This window comes from Aptenodytes forsteri, unplaced genomic scaffold, assembly GCF_000699145.1.
Source record: "Aptenodytes forsteri isolate BGI_AS27 unplaced genomic scaffold, ASM69914v1 Scaffold151, whole genome shotgun sequence".
NCBI classification, from domain to species: Eukaryota; Metazoa; Chordata; class Aves; order Sphenisciformes; family Spheniscidae; genus Aptenodytes; species Aptenodytes forsteri.
In genome coordinates this window covers 1,155,518-1,171,833 of record NW_008795939.1, presented here as the reverse complement: position 1 = coordinate 1,171,833, position 16,316 = coordinate 1,155,518, and positions in this window count along the sequence as shown.

Sequence of the window (16,316 nt, the reverse complement as noted above, 5' to 3'; positions counted from 1 at the left end):
GCCTCTGACAGTTATTCATCCCTCTTTCTGCATCCTACTAAATTATTCTATCAGAGATAATTTTTATCCCTGGCTCACTTTTTAGGAGCAACTGTATTAGGAGTGGTGCAGCATAGACCTCGGTTTATCCAGTTTCTCCTCCATATAAACAATGAGAAATTGCCTATTGGAGCACTGTAATGTCTTATGTAGTTAAGAAAGATTGTTTGCCACCAAAGATGCCTGAATGTAGGCTAAAGCAAAGTCAGATCAAAACTCAGTAAATAAGCAAGTTTAGATTCAAGTAAAATATGAAATATCAATACTCGATACATTTTAAAGATATTTTCAATTACTGCTCCATAGATTTCCAAGGTATAATCAGATGGGACTAGATGGAATAACAGGACTGTGAAGGTATTTTGTCCTTGGCACTTGCTGGTATCAGGAAGCTATAGCAAGCAACACATGAGAAGTCAAACATTTCTCTCCCAGTAAGAAATCCATAGCTGTACCTCTCACAAAATCAAATGCAATCTGAAAAGTCCTGAATGTTATTAACATGGACACATAACCTCAGTGTGTCATGACCCCACACCCACCACCCACCCAGACACAAATCTATACTGTCCAAATAATCTTCCTGCACTTTGGAACAAAAATAATTTGCTTCAGTATTTTTTTATTAGATCTTTGCCTGAGGCTAAGCTGAGCCATAATCATAAAAGAGAGGGAAACATACACAGATTCAACACCGAAAAGTGAGAAGGGAAGGAGAATAAGAGCATGTTGTTGTTGTTTTAAAGCAGATACACTGAAGGGATTATTATTTTATTAATGGTGCTCTAACTGCCATGATTCTGGTGTTATTTGAACAAAGTATGCCTTCTATTGTACTCTGTAGTGACACAAAGCTCTGCAGGAGACAGGATGCTTTGAACAATTCCCATTTTAGATTACGTCTAGAAATTGCATGTTTAAAGCTGAATTTACATGTTGAATGCAAATCTTTGTGACTGAACTAGCATATCAAACCAGTGCAGCTGTACACAATTAGAGCAAAATGTGGCTGCTGTTCCAAAGAGCCTTTCTTTTGCTCTAGTATAGAGTGTTGTTCGTTTGTTTGGCAATATATCACTTATCTCCAACACGTAGGACTATTTGTGAATTAGGAGCTGTTAGTTCAAAAGGATTTTATAAGCCTTGAAAAACTACCCTATACCCCATGGTAGCTTTTTGGAACAGAAGCCGCTATTTGGATCTAGATTTGACTCTTTTTAGAGGGTCTATCAGTAGCAATGCTGTTTGCTGGTTTTTCTTGTTGTATGTTTTTTTAAAAAAATCACATTTTAGTCACATTCAGAGCTTCCACGTACCCCCCACCACACACACGCATGCACACACACAAAAGAAACTGTTTTCGTCCGTGGCTAAATGATGTCTTTCCATTTCCTTGTCTCAGAAGGTGTCAGGGCTCTGCTAAGGATTCCCATTCAAATCAAGCAGGAGAGCACAGTGCAGACTGAATACAAATTTGTGCTGGAGAAGTGGAACAAGGTTAGCGAAGTGTGCAGTTGGCAAGATTGATGTTGATACCCTTCACTGCCAAGTGAAATGCCAATAATGCTTGTATAGCATTTTGTGAGGGCAATGGGAGTATTGATTCCTGAGCAATAATAAAGAATGAAGCTGCTCTCTCAGGTATAAAAATATTGGCAACTGTTACAAAGAATTGACTCATAGAGGCCTGAGTGTTGGCCTATCTTAATACAAATAATTCAGGCTTCAGAAGGATTTCAAGAGCAGCCAGGCATGGTCCTTAGGCACATTCTCTGCTATTAATTTATCTGCAGCTTTCACAAGCCTCTCTGTCTATCAGCCAATTGGTCTTTGAGGTGCAGGGACAAAAATGCATTTCTGAAGCCTTGTTGGGAGACAATACGAAAAGCCAGTTGAGCCATAAAATTTTAACATATAAAAATAAAAAAAAAAGTTACATTCCTTTCTTGTCATTTTTATGAGAAAAAGCAGAACATATGGTTGCCATGCACTTCATAAATACATTTAACGTGCATTTCATTGGGAGCTGAGATTGCTAAGGCTAGTATTTTTATTGTACTGCTTAAAATAATTTTACTCACTGAAAGAAGTGTAAAGCTCATAGAACATGAAGATATTACAGCTTATAGTACATCTTACACATTCTCTAACAATTTACAGTATGCTGTCTGAGCTTAAGCTTGAGTACTAAGTTTCCTAAAAACTTTTGAAGAATTAGCTTCCCTTTGTGGTGTTGAAAAGCAAACACCTTAAAATGACTGCCCACTCTTAAAACTGGGAGGCACATCTGTTCACTCTGTTAACTAACGGGATTCTGCTCCATCCATCACTGACCATCAAAAGTACGATGGAAATAGAAGCACTGGGAGTGCACATCAACTTGTAACAAAAGCAGTGATGAAGTCCACACAGTGGCATAGAATTAGCTGTATTTTGTTGGTGACTACCTCACCTATGCTTGATGTAATAATACACACTTGACAGAACTGCTGTTGACATGGTGAACAACCAAATTTCTTTCAATGGTTATTAGATACCAAAAATCTATCATTCTTATCTACTATTTTTGCATTAACAGTAGATGTCCCACACTAAGGTTACAGGCTTGATGATTTTTAATCAAGAACTGGCAAACATAAGGCAATTAAAGTCATAAATAATTCCCAAAAATGCCAAACATATTTGCCAGACATGAAGAATTCTAACTACTGAACTCACCTATTTCAACTAATCAACATTTAAATCCCACATCTGTTGGAAAACAGACAGCTGAGACCAGCCGCAAATGTCCCCGCTGAAACAAAATACAGTGACTGAAAAGCTTTCATCGTGGTCATGCTTTTCCTGAGTCAAACGCATAATGAGTTTCTTAATTTCTCTGGCTCAGAAACCTTCACAAAGACTTCACCTCTGGCTTCCAAATCTGCAGGAAAAACTCTTGGACTTCAAACAAAAGGACAATCAAATGGGAAGATCATGCACTTCAAAACAGAAGGGCAGGTGGCCAGTGCCCAAACCCACATAAAAAGAAAATGGGATCAATGTAATGTGGCTGGTGGACAACAGCAGGAAAAATTACCAATAGCTGTGCCTCTTGAACTACGGTTAAGAATGCCATTGGGTGATGATATATTCAAAAACCCAACAGAGTTACAGATAGGTAAAAAATTAATTTTAAAGGGGCCAAGGAGGTATTGGATCAGAACCATATGAAAGAAAGAACATTTATGAAACTTGATTCAAAGAAACAATTTTAAATTTCCTTACCTTCAACAGATCCATTTCTGTGCTTCTGTAAACATCCACCAACCTATTATGTCGATAGACGAACATAGCCAAAGGAAGCAACAGCCTTCATCATCTGGAAGAAAATGTTCACTTCTGCATCTGACTACAGTTTTTAGCAACCATAGTCCTGAGCCATTCCTTACTTTACAGAGCCAAAAACTGGCTGAGAAAGTATATTTTTGTAACAGTTTTATGAGCATGAGATACTTATCTCTTGATTCAGGCCCCATCTAGGCTTTGACCAATAGTTTCTTTATTTCCTTATCTCTATTCAGCAACGTTTTTGATAGAAGCCCACTTTTGATATGAGCGGCAGAATAGGTGAAAAAAGAAAGGGTACTTCTTTTGGTCCTCGATCTGTTGTATGTCAGTGAAGTCTATGCAACATCATTAAGTGCTAATGCAGATGATTATATTTCATTAATATCTTGACCTTTCGTAATCAGAGTCTGCTTACTCTGTTGCAAATCTAGAGATGTATCTAATTGCTTTGAGACTATTTTTCTTCCTTTTGTCTCTCTGAAGTCTACTGCATCTGTCACAGAAAAAAACCATAGAACTTTACAGGCAATCAATGACAAGGAATGTGACTTCTTCTCTTGTGACATTCTCGTGATATCACCTCAGACGTATTAAAATGCTCTACTCCCTGTTTCTCTCTCAAACGTAAAGAATCTCAGCTTTTCCTAGTAAAAGAATTTTCTGTACATGCATTCAGGCTCATCTGACCAGCTTCTGTTTCTCCCAACCCCATGACTAAAAGGCTCTCCTATCACCTAGAATATGAGACTGTGATAATGCAGATTTCCTTTGTACCATGCCATTAAATAGGAATTCCGAATACCAATGGGAATTAAATATCTAGTACCTGTTGTTACTTTTGACTACTGAAACATTGCAGCCCAAAATCCACAACAATGTTCTACCTTTATTTTCCTCAGTTATCTTATATGTAAAGAAAGTTCACTAGAATAAGAAATTATTCTTCCAATTATACATTATTTTGCCTCTATCAGCATAATTTCATCTGCCATCATGTTGCCTATTAACCTATTAGAGTCATCTCTCATCTTTGCTATCCTAAATCATTAACTATCATCTGCATTTTTCTTATCTGTTTTTCTTTTTTTAATTATCATAGCTATATTAAGAGATAACAGTCCTAGAAAAGAAAGGGATTGCTATATGTAAAGAAAGTTCACTAGAATAAGAAATTATTCTTCCAATTATACATTATTTTGCCCATAATTTCATAATTTCATCTGCCATCATGTTGCCTATTAACCTATTATCTCATCTTTGCTATCCTAAATCATTAACTATCATCTGCATTTTTCTTATCTGTTTTTCTTTTTTTAATTATCATAGCTAATGTGAAAAGACAGGCTGTGTATGTTTAGATGAACCCTGCTGTTTAGTGCATGCTTTAGAAAAGCTCAGGAAGTCTCATTTCTTGAGACATCCAGTTTCTCAAAAGGGTCTTCCAGAGCCTTTCATTCAAGCTTCCAGATGGCAGTGTGGCTCAAGAGAAGTACAAGATTAAAATGAAAATTAATCTCTATGTGTGTGCTAAGTGCTGAGAGCACTGCAGGATCTGTCTGGTAAAAATCCACAGTGACAGAGCTGGGGAGAACAGATCACTGAATTGACATAAAGACGCTGAGCTTTGCTCTCTGAATCTTGCAGGTTATTCTTGTTGGTTAGACACTGGAGGATCATAAAAACATCAAATATCAAAAGTGTCTCAGTTGTGCTACTGGGTCTTGAGTTTTAACCCTGGTACCACATTTTTGTTCCTTTACTTGCCAAGGTCAGACTCTAGTTACTCAAGCATGACCTAGAGGGGATTTCACTGCTTTCACCAACACTGATTTTTTTTTCCCCTTTTACCCATGCTTTTCAAACATTCTGTCTAGCGATCTTAGAGGAGCCAGTAGGAGGGAAGAAAAATTGTTCCCAGCTGTTTTTTTAAAAATAATATGTCCACTTGTGTAGTGCAATAAGGGCAGCTTTCCTTCTGCAGTTTGTTGAACAAAGCAATTGGTGATGGCCTGAAGATATTCAAATTCCAGCAATAAATTCCTTTATAAAGTGAATTTAGTTATCTTGAAAGCTATTAGACTGAATGCCCCAGAGACTGAACTCATTGACTTATTCACGGAACTGCTACAGTGAAATATGAAACAGTGCAAGCTTTCAGCACACTGTACCACTAGTGTGCTCCAAGCCTGACCTGCTAGAATGACCTATGAGGGGAGAGATTAGTTCAGCCTTTATGTTCATTTAGGAAAGCACTCCTCACACTTTAATCAATGGCAAAACCTCTACTGAATTCAATGAAGGTTTGATCAGACCCTTGTCCTCTAGGAATGACGCTGTGACCACTAAACAAGCCACAGACACCAATGATCAGGCACAGATTTTTAAATGGCTGTAGACACATGCACAAAAAGGGGTAATCATACTCCTGGGCACACAGCTCTGGTCTTCGTGCAAGTGTACAGGTTGCAAAGGATCATTAATTATCTGAGTGTTCTAGATCCCATATGTCTTTTTTTTAAACCTTGATCATGATACAATTAATTTGTACCTTCACTATAATAACAGATGCTTTGCTCTCTCTTTGTTGCTAAAAGAACAGGAGGGACTCTTGAATCAGTACATTTGATTCTACCAACTCTGTGAATTGGGAAAGACACTTGGTGCCTTTTTTGACCCACACTCACTCCCATCTTTATTCATAAGTGAAAGGGGAAGTTCTAACAGCTAACAAATTAGGTGAAGAAAAGAGGAGACAGAAGACAGAGAAAGGCAACTTAGCTTTTTTACTCCAAATTTTTGAGTAAGAGATATCATTGACGCCCGAGGTATCATATCTGATGACAAAATCATATATTTGTGTGACATACCCTTATAATACCCCTTTGGAACAATAATATTTCTACATGCTAAATGCACTAAGAGCTGTCTGCTATGGTAAAAATAAAAAGATTGTGGTCAAAATATTTTGCTGTAAATTTTGCTGCTAAGTGCGGTGATAGCTACTACATGCCACGTAAGACCCACTGGTGAATTTCCAGCTTCCCTGAGTCCTGCTGAATTCTCATTACAAGCACCAGCCTGCAAGTTCCACGTTGTTAAGCATGGTTATGGAAGAAATCTGGAGGTGGAAACCTTGTCAATCACTGACAACAGGGCCTTGCTCAGCTGATAATAAAACTGCTACTGCTCTCTGAGAAAGATTTCTGTTAGCATTTGGGAAAGGCAGCAGGGTGACCTTTCTTCCCAAGAGCCAAAGACCCAAAATGTCTGCTTTGATGTACGCCTTTTGCTAGGATTTGGTGGGGTTTTTGTATTTGCCACCTCCCACCACAGCTGGCACTCAAGAGGTTTTAAAATACTTGAAAATATAAAAGGATGAACTGACGGTGTCTTATACCTCTGCTTTACTGATTCTGTAGCCTTTCACTCCTACTTCAATTATTCAGACATTATTCGTCTGCTGCTCTTGCTACTTTTCTCCTGGCTTTAAATTACTCTTATCCCTTTATAGAAATTTATTATCATTGATGCTTTACTTCTGCTGAACACAGAGTAGCACACCCTGGGCTTGAGTTTGTATGTGGGTACTCTGCCACTTAGTTCAGTGGCAGGCCCTGTATATAAATTCCTATTGAACATTGGATTTATTACTATTGAAATTGAGAAAACCAATTAAAGATGTTTCTTTTACTATCTCAAACTATAACTCAGGCTAGCCTAATATCAGCTCAAAGTCAGATTTTCAGCCCTAACTGCTGATCTGACATCCACGTAAAGCTTTCACTGGTGTACTCTCAGACCTTTAAGACAAACTCATGAGCTGTAATTGAAGATTCAGGCACACAGGAAGCATAGAGGCATCCAAAATTATGCTGAATATAATGGAACTGGAGAAGAGAGACAGGAACATCTGTCCATTTAGCTACTTTCTTGTAAACATGATAAAAGTCCCCATGCCAGCCAAGCATTAAAATTCAAGTCCATAGAAACCACATTAGACTTGAGAAAAGGTTTGCAGATCTGAAATTTTGCCAAACTGCTAAAAGCTGAAGCATGAAGACAGAGGAACACACAGAACTTGACTGAACGCCCACAGAAATCAGTGGGAGACTTTCCACACATTTCAGTCAGCAACAGATCAAGCCATCTAACAGGTTTCAGAACTATTAGTATGACTTTTTCCAGTCTCACAAGTTAAGTAATACATCCAAATGCACAACCACACCTCTGTGTGAATTAAGAGGAGTGGAAAATACTGACTTTTCATGTAACATACTTTTTCATCATTGGAATGTACGTATCAAAAAAACATAGCTAGATGTATAAAAACTTTCTTCTTCTGAAGTAGGAAAGTGAAATTATAATAATCATTCACTTTTATCAACTTATTCACATCACTGAAAACAAAAGAAGCCTTTAATAATACAAAAGGATCTCAAGTAAATGTATTTACCTTTAAAATATGCATTATAACCAAGTATCAGAAAGTGTGAAGCACTTCACAAGTGTATAAATGTGATGTGTAGAGCAATTCATAAACATATAAAAAGATGACCCTGATTCAAAAATGTTACAGTCTAATTAGACAGTACATACATAAGGGAGTGGGAGGGAAAAGAGTGAATTGATGAAAGCATTGAAAAGAAAGGGTAGAAGTTACGCACACATCTTGTTAGCCCCATGACTCATAAGTGTCTTATGTATATAGACATGCATCTATTCACTGGATGAGTAGGCCAACATTAATTGTCCTCTCTTCTCAAGTTATGTGTCTCCACGAGTCATTTGAAAAGAAGAGTGCAAAGGGTTGTCAGACTGCTTCAGGAAGTGGGATGAAGACAAATGGGGCCATATGGAAGAAGTTGTGAGAGCAGAGGGGGAGAAGCACGTTGAGAAAATCTTGCAAGTCTTGTTCTTGGGTTGAACAAAGAGAGGCTATAAAAGCAGGTGAAAGTACAAAAGTAAACAGGTGGGCAGAGATATATTACATAAGACCTTGAAGTGAAATCATGGACTTTCAATACAGGTAGCAAAGGAGATGTTGTTTTGTGCTGTATCTAGTAAGCCAGGCAGCTCCCAAGCAGCCCTTCTTCTAAGTCTTTGAGTAACAGACCACTACATCACAACTTCTCTGGAAACTTCTTTCCTTAAGTGTATCTTTACCATCCATGACCAAAATATGAATCTGAAGTTACAACTTGAAAATTGCATGCGGTATTTGTGCCTGTAGCCTCTATGGACTGCCAGGCTAGGAAAAGTTACTGGAAGTTGCTGCACTATGGAAGTAAAGAACAAGGCTTTCAAACACAAATGTGGCATGGCATTTAGTTTATACAGCAAGGGAGAAATACAGCAAGCAATGTTGGCACATTAGAGAAATGAATTAATAATTAATAGCTTATAAATGTGTTAACAGCTCTTTACAATGACACATAATTGTAGGAACAGCAATTTATTACTAAAAGATCACTAACAGCTTCTAAATATGTTGATTATCACAGTGAAAAACACATGAGTGTTTTAAAAAAAAAGTCAATAATTAGATCCCTCTTAGGTTATAACTGTCACATAAACAGCTTGTAAATGACTAAAAACAGTATTCTAAAGTAAACTTCCACTCGCTGGCTGTTGCTGTTGTTACCAAAGCGAGATCTAAGGCCAGGATGCAAAGATTAGAATTGACATGTGCAGCCTGGTTACATGGCAAAGTAAAAAAAAAAACCATTAAAAAGAGCATGAAATCATTCATGTTTGAATATGTATGTTTATTTGCTCCTCTTGTTTTTTTGCCTCTGGAAGAATGAAAAATGCTAGTTCTTAAACAAAGCAAAAATACCACCTGTTCATAATATTTTACATAGAAAAGAATATTTAGTCATGAGATAAGCTTCAGGCATAATTCAGCCTAAGCAGTTTGTTCCTATGTAGGGAACAAAGGATCCAAAGTACAAAACATGCTAAAGGAATAAGCAAATTTTGTGCTCTTGTCCACATAGCTGGAAGTAATTTGCTTTCACTGTTATGATGATATGAAACTGACAAGGACATGTAGAATTAAAATAGTATGTTATTTCTGTGGAGACTGCATTGACTTTGACAGTATACATCCTGTGCTATATAGAAAATCATATTAATGCATCGTAACACATCTTGATCTTCAAAATCAGAAGGCTTTTATTAGCAGAAAAATAAGCAGACTCCTATAAAACTCCACTCTCACTTTTTGCTAATTATTTACGTCCAATATGCATTATATTCCTCATGTACACATACATAAGAATAAGAATATTAAATACACTGAAATTCTAATTACTGGCAGCATTGTGGTTCAATCTGAAGTACGTATCACTATATCTATCTGAATAGAACTGGTTATAGGAAAGCATGTACATGGGAGGATGTGAATGTGTGAATGTGTGAGCATGGGAGAACAACAGCTTCAGCACAGCTTCTGTGCTTCTGAAGAAAGAGGCCCATATCTAGGAGCCATAAAACAACGTGCTGAAAAAATTCTCTCAATTTATTCCTCAGTTCATATACCCATTTCTTGACTTTACACCTGCTTTCTTCATACTCACTCTGTTCTTTACATACAAATTTTAGCACAGGAGCTAAAAAGTTGACTGTTGATTTAAAAAGGCTGCTGCCATTAACTCTAGCCCAAATTTATATGAACTCAGTAGGACTCCTACATGCAAATTTAGGAGAAAGCTTCATTATATTGGCACACTGGGACAAGGCATGGACCAGTCAGAAGTAAAAACCTGGTCCTGAGCTGCGGCAGTAATTTAAGCTGAACCAAGTAAAAACAGGCTCAGAATTACATACAGAACAAGTATCTGTTCACTTTTTAAAAGGCAAAACACTAAGAAATGCAGAAGTGGATTTCACTAAGCAAAGAGTTAATGGCTCACTCCAGTGAAGACCAGTATGGACAGACTGAAATGCCTCACCTTCACCACATTTTATGTTTTCGTTTCAATACCTCATGAAAACTAAGGCTGTTCTCTTTGTGCAAAGTGCCTTATCATGCTAGCCCAAAGCTGCTTCTGCAGCACTCTTACCTTTCACCTCATGGGCAATGACATTTCTGTTATAGTTTAGCCTCATGTTCCCATACACACACATAGACTTGCACACATCCAATACTATAATTAATGTCATCTGCCTTCATCTGGTAATTTTATTTTAAATAGAAAAACAGTAATATATAATTAGTTGCCTAGTCAGCAAAGTTGCATAGACTTAATCAAGGATAAAAAGTAGACCAGGTTATACAGGAGCTCTACATAAAATCAGATCTACTAATTCATAGGCAGCATACTAAAAATTGTACACTGAACATAGTACATTGAACTTTGAATAAGCATTATCAAGACTACACAGGGTTAAGTGGTTGTGGGAAAACTGTGTGGCCCAATACGCCATAACAAGCAATAAAATTGCAGATTAAGACCAGTTAAATAAGCACAAAGGAGTCAGACCAAGGTTATGTGAGCTGACTTACTTATTATGGCCAAAATGAGCCATGAAACGTAAAACATTATAATTATAACTCAAGATGTCAAGGTAATTGTGTCAGCACTTGCATAGAGACTTGGGAAGCAGCAATACAAAATTGCAAGAGGAAAAGCAAGATGAAAGAGATCAAAGTGTTAGGTGATGTGCTGTAGAAGGTGGGGCTGTCAAAATGAAAAGCACCATTCAGGCTGTTGAACAAGGATAATGACTGTACTAGAATGCATTGTTTTTACTAGTATAGTAATTCTTCTAACATCCTATCCATTATTCAAGCTAAGTCCACTTGCAGTGCCAGTACACAGTTTTACAATTTTTTAGAATCATGCATGTTTCACGAACTTGCACTTCCTTGAAATAATAGGCGTAAAATTTTCATTCTGAGCAACAGCTGCAAATGAATCTAGTAGATATTGAAAGGCCATCAACCTTTTTCCAAATAACAACAGACAATCATGTAAGAACAAGGAGCCTGACTGTTTAGAACAGTTTAAATGAAAGAGGTTAAACTTCAGAATGTCATGGAAAATGCCATGTCTGAAATGAGATGTTTATTATAAGCACATAATATGCTAATATCCCACCTAACCAGCACAGTGGCAACTCTTGGTTTCAGACAATTTCAGGGGATGCCTGAGAGCTAGCAGAGGATCTATAAAGACCATCCCCGCATTATTTTGCAACCCTAAGTGTGTTCTCTAATTAATAAAACATCTCTAGAAAGGGGCTTAAATGCAACAGGGGACCTGACAAGCCAAAGTGCTTTCTTTATCCAGCATGTAGCTGTCATGAAACTCAAACTAATGAATTACATTGCTTTTGCTGTAAGACTGCAAGAATGAAAGCTTAAAGTGGGTTTCTTACTAATGTTGTAAATATGCTGTAGGTGAAATTAACAGTAGTCTTAACATTTATTTATAAAATCCATACAATTATTTTAACTATAGGATATTTTAAGATACACTTCACAGAAAAATCAGTTCTATTTAATAAATCATGTGATAAGGAGCAGAATGGAGTACTGTAGGGACATAGAGGTTAACTTTTTTTAGAAGCTGCATAAACTGCCTTGTCATAATGTTCCAATTATTTAGTTGTCCACCATTAATACAAAGTAACATGTGCTAAACCACTCAAATGACTTCAAAAATTGAGGAGATATGGAGTCAATCTGGATGTCATCTTCAAAAACCCTGAAATGTATATGACACAACACTGCCTGTGCCAAAATCAATCCCATTATGTTTCTGATTTCTCAACTGAGGTATCCCACATCTCTTTGCATGAGAAGTGATAGGGAGCTTTTCTCTGAATCTGCATACAGATTTGATAATTCTTCTGGACCTGCCTTATTTTGAAGAGCGTAACGATCAAAGAGAAAGACGGAGAAGAAAGGAAAAGCCTGCATACAAGAATAAAATATTTCTGGGTTGACAGCATGAGAATTTTTATACTATGCAGATTAGATGGTATGCAGACAAATTACAAGTGCACCACAAAAAGACATGGGGTAAGGAAAACTGTTCTGAGTGTTTTTAGTAAGTGGAAAATATTTCTGTCCAGGAATTAAACAGGATTTTACCTAACCGGTATCTGACTAAACAAGGTTACAAGCCAGATATACGGTCTTTATAGCACATTTGGAGATAAAATTTTGTGCAAAAAATATCTCTAAAGCCACCCCCTTCAAATGATTGGAAAATGTTTAAATACATTAGAACACTTGCATGCCTTTGGCTTTAATGACCGCAGATATTGAAAAAGCACGGTGGCTGAACCCTTTCAAGATACCAGTAAAGTAACAGGCTTTCATAACATTACGAAGGAAATTACAGGACTGATGAGCATCTTCACATGGGAAGACTTCAGGAAAATTACCTGTATGTGTATTTTCTCATAAAGTGGTAAAGAAATCAAAATACAAATATATCTGCATTTTTGTTCTCAGTGTTGGCTTGACAGCACTGCAACGGATCCACTGTACCTTGCAGCACAGAGGATGGTTCTTCCTGAGCAAACTGGATAAAATGAAGAAGGCTACAGGACAGAAGCTGAAAGTCTTGTAGAACAGGCAGAATAATAAGCAGTTAGTCAACTTAATTTTTCACCTGAAGTCCATGAAGTCACACTATTGTGATGAACCAAATCTTGTCTGCTCCACCATAAAAAAACCCTACTTTTCTAAGTATTACAGTTTTCAAAAAAATAGGAAAAAACTTTGATGTAGCAAGGCCAGGTAGATCCTAAACTAGACAGTATACATCAACCAAATGCAGCAATCAAATATTTAAAATGGAAAAGATTTGTCAGGGCTTAAACAAGAAGTAATGGACTTCCCCTAATAAGAACTTCTTGAAATCAGAAACTACACTCACCAGGACTTGTCTTAAGACACAAACAGAAGAAAAATAAAAGAGAGAAAAAACCTAAAACAAAACCAAGTATCAATACAGGAGTGCAAAGGAAAAGCACATCAAATATCCTTTACTCTACAAGCTTTCCTTTACAAAGCATACTTCTTGAAAATAACTTCCAATTCTGAGATTGTTTTGTTCAATTTTTCAAAAATACCTCTCAAAACAAAACTTTTCCTACCTCTATTTTCAGACTGAAAAGCACTTTTCAAAACACTGTAAGGTTTAACTTGTTGGCATCCTCCTGATCACTGTTAGAACACTCTCCATCACTAATGTTTAAAGCCCTGAACATGACTTATACTAGCTATGCTCCAATAAATACTCCATATGCAAGGAAAAATCCTCCTTGGAAACTAAGTTAAAAGTGGACTGAGAAAACTGTATCCACCCTTTCAGTATAGTCCTCTGCAGAAATCTATGAAGATCAGCTTTGGAATCAATACAAACCCACGGTGGGGGGAACAGTGCTTTGGAAACTTCTAAATCTTTTGGTGAGTCAGTATTATTAAAATAGTTAGGCAGAAAAGTTGCAATTTAATTTGACGTGACAGATTCAGTTCCAAGCAGTGGTAAGAACTGAGTTTAAGCATAGTGCACACTCTACTATATGTCTGCCTGACTATATATGGAATATATCTAAGGAAAACTCCAAGAGTTCAGGTTTCTGATTGCAGGATATTAATCAAGTTCAAAAATGTACTGCTAGCAACTGAACAAATATTTGGATCTCAGATTCCAAGTATTTTCCACCCACCTGGATCTCAGGATTGAAAGAATTGATGCCGTCTTGAAAGAACGGCACTCCAAAGTTAGGTCAACTTCAATATCTATATGATTTAGATAAACTTAGATCTTATTTCCCTAATCTTCTAATATTCTTTCATTCTAGATGAAGGTGACCTCTGTCCCTTTGCTTAGCTGTAGATAGTGATCTAACTGCTGAACTGGAAGTACCGGAGGTTTTTAACATACAGCAATTGGACACAGGCTATTTCTGTGAGAGGGGCTGTACATTTATCTGTCTAAGAAGAAATGACAGAAACTAGGACATGCTGAATTTTTTTTTCAAGATACCTAACAGCAGTAGAAGCAATAATAATAACAGAAGATGTCATGCACCAATGGATGAACAAAAGATACGAAAATATTTGACACCTGAAAAAAGTTCCATGACTCGATATGAAAGGAATGGCTGGAGGGAGTAATTACAGTAGATATGCCAAAATCGACTTCCAGGGAAACTGCGCAGTAATTCAAACTACCTGCTTCTGTTTTGAAAACGTTTGAGATACTGAGCTATTCTAAGAGTGCATTGTAACATTGGCATTGTTTTGGCATACCAATAGATCTCAAAACACCCTTCAAAAGGAAACTTCAATAATCTGAGGAACATTCTTTTTTTCCTTTTAAGGCAATGAGCACACAACTTGCAACAGTCCCATCCCACTGAAAACTTCTAAAGTAACTTAAAGTGCCAGTCTGTACTGGCCATCACACTAAGTTGACCAAATACCAGCCCACATCTTGCAGAATAGATTTTGTTTTGTCATGTATCTCAATATTAAAGATTAGTGCATTACATGTCCACACACTTCCTGCACACAGTAATACTCAAGAGACTCCCTAGCTTGTACTTAGCTTAAGACCTATTTAGCTTACAAGACCTGACTGGACAAAGCCCAAGAACATCATGGCTGCAAAATAACCAAAGGTTAGGATCTCAAAAAAAATGAACAATTTTCCAAATTAATTTCAGAAGCTTAAAGTAGTTCATTTAAAATTGACATACATTTTCTCCAAACTAATATTTTTATTTTTTCATTCAATTATATTCCTTTCCTGACAAGCCCATATTGTTTAAATTTATAATTAGATAATAATTGTGTGCAGTAAATTATTTTTTATGTGGCTATTATTTGATGGTCTTCATACTAACATCCACCTTGTTAATGGAGGATAATCTCAGTAATTTGCATCTCCTACTGATATTGATAGCACCACTTGGAATTACAGTAATTCCACATGTCTCTCAGCAAAGAAGAAAATTAATATTCAGCAATGATTTTACAACTAATGGGATGAGTAAGAGTAAAGCATATCATACTGCAATGCACATAAACTCCATGCCTCTCTTAAACACAATCCAAGGGATAATACAATAACTTACAAGTCATCTTTGCTGTGAATTGACATAGCCTTTGATTTAAAAAACAAACAAACAAAAACCTATACATGTATGCTTTTTATAAACATGAATGTGCAGAGAGTCTCCAGCTCTAAGAGACAGAACACATCTATAGATAAATTGGAATGGAAAAAACCTACAATATTAGCACACCCACAGCCTTAAAGATGTTACATACACATCGACCAGAAACGGATTGAAGTTAAGGCTGCAGTACAGCTTGCTCTTTCACATACTCTGATTTTTCAGACTTTCATTTGGTAAATTTAATTTTCATTAACACATTTTCTCTATGAGTTATTTAAAAAGTCTTTTTCATGGGTTTTACCTTGCACAGTTGTATTCATACAGATGAAAGGTAGAGAAGGAATGAATGTGTAGAGAGCTGATGACAAGTGTAACTAATAGCTTCACTGGTGCCATAGGTAGCAGGACAGAATCTGAATTACAGTATTTGGGCAAGAAAAGTTATTGGACTTTTTAAAGAAAATACAAGCAAACAAACATTTCAAGGAAACACTGGACTGAGAATACAGAATTACTCCAGGGTAGGGGCTGTTTTTTTTTTTGTTAAATGATGAATTACCTTGCTCCTCTACACCCTGACAGAACTTGAGAAATCCAGTGTAATTGGCAAAAAGCTGTCATTTCAAACCCAAAAGAATGCTAAATGCCATTGTTTCACACTAGAGGTCACCCCCGGTAAGAAAATATAATTGTAGCATCTTTTATTTTCCGCCTGTAGCGGGTACAATATTGAAAGGCTGCTCCTTATAGTAAAGAGGTAGGATTCTTTTTTTTTTTATTTTTTTTTTTGGTGTGTGTTA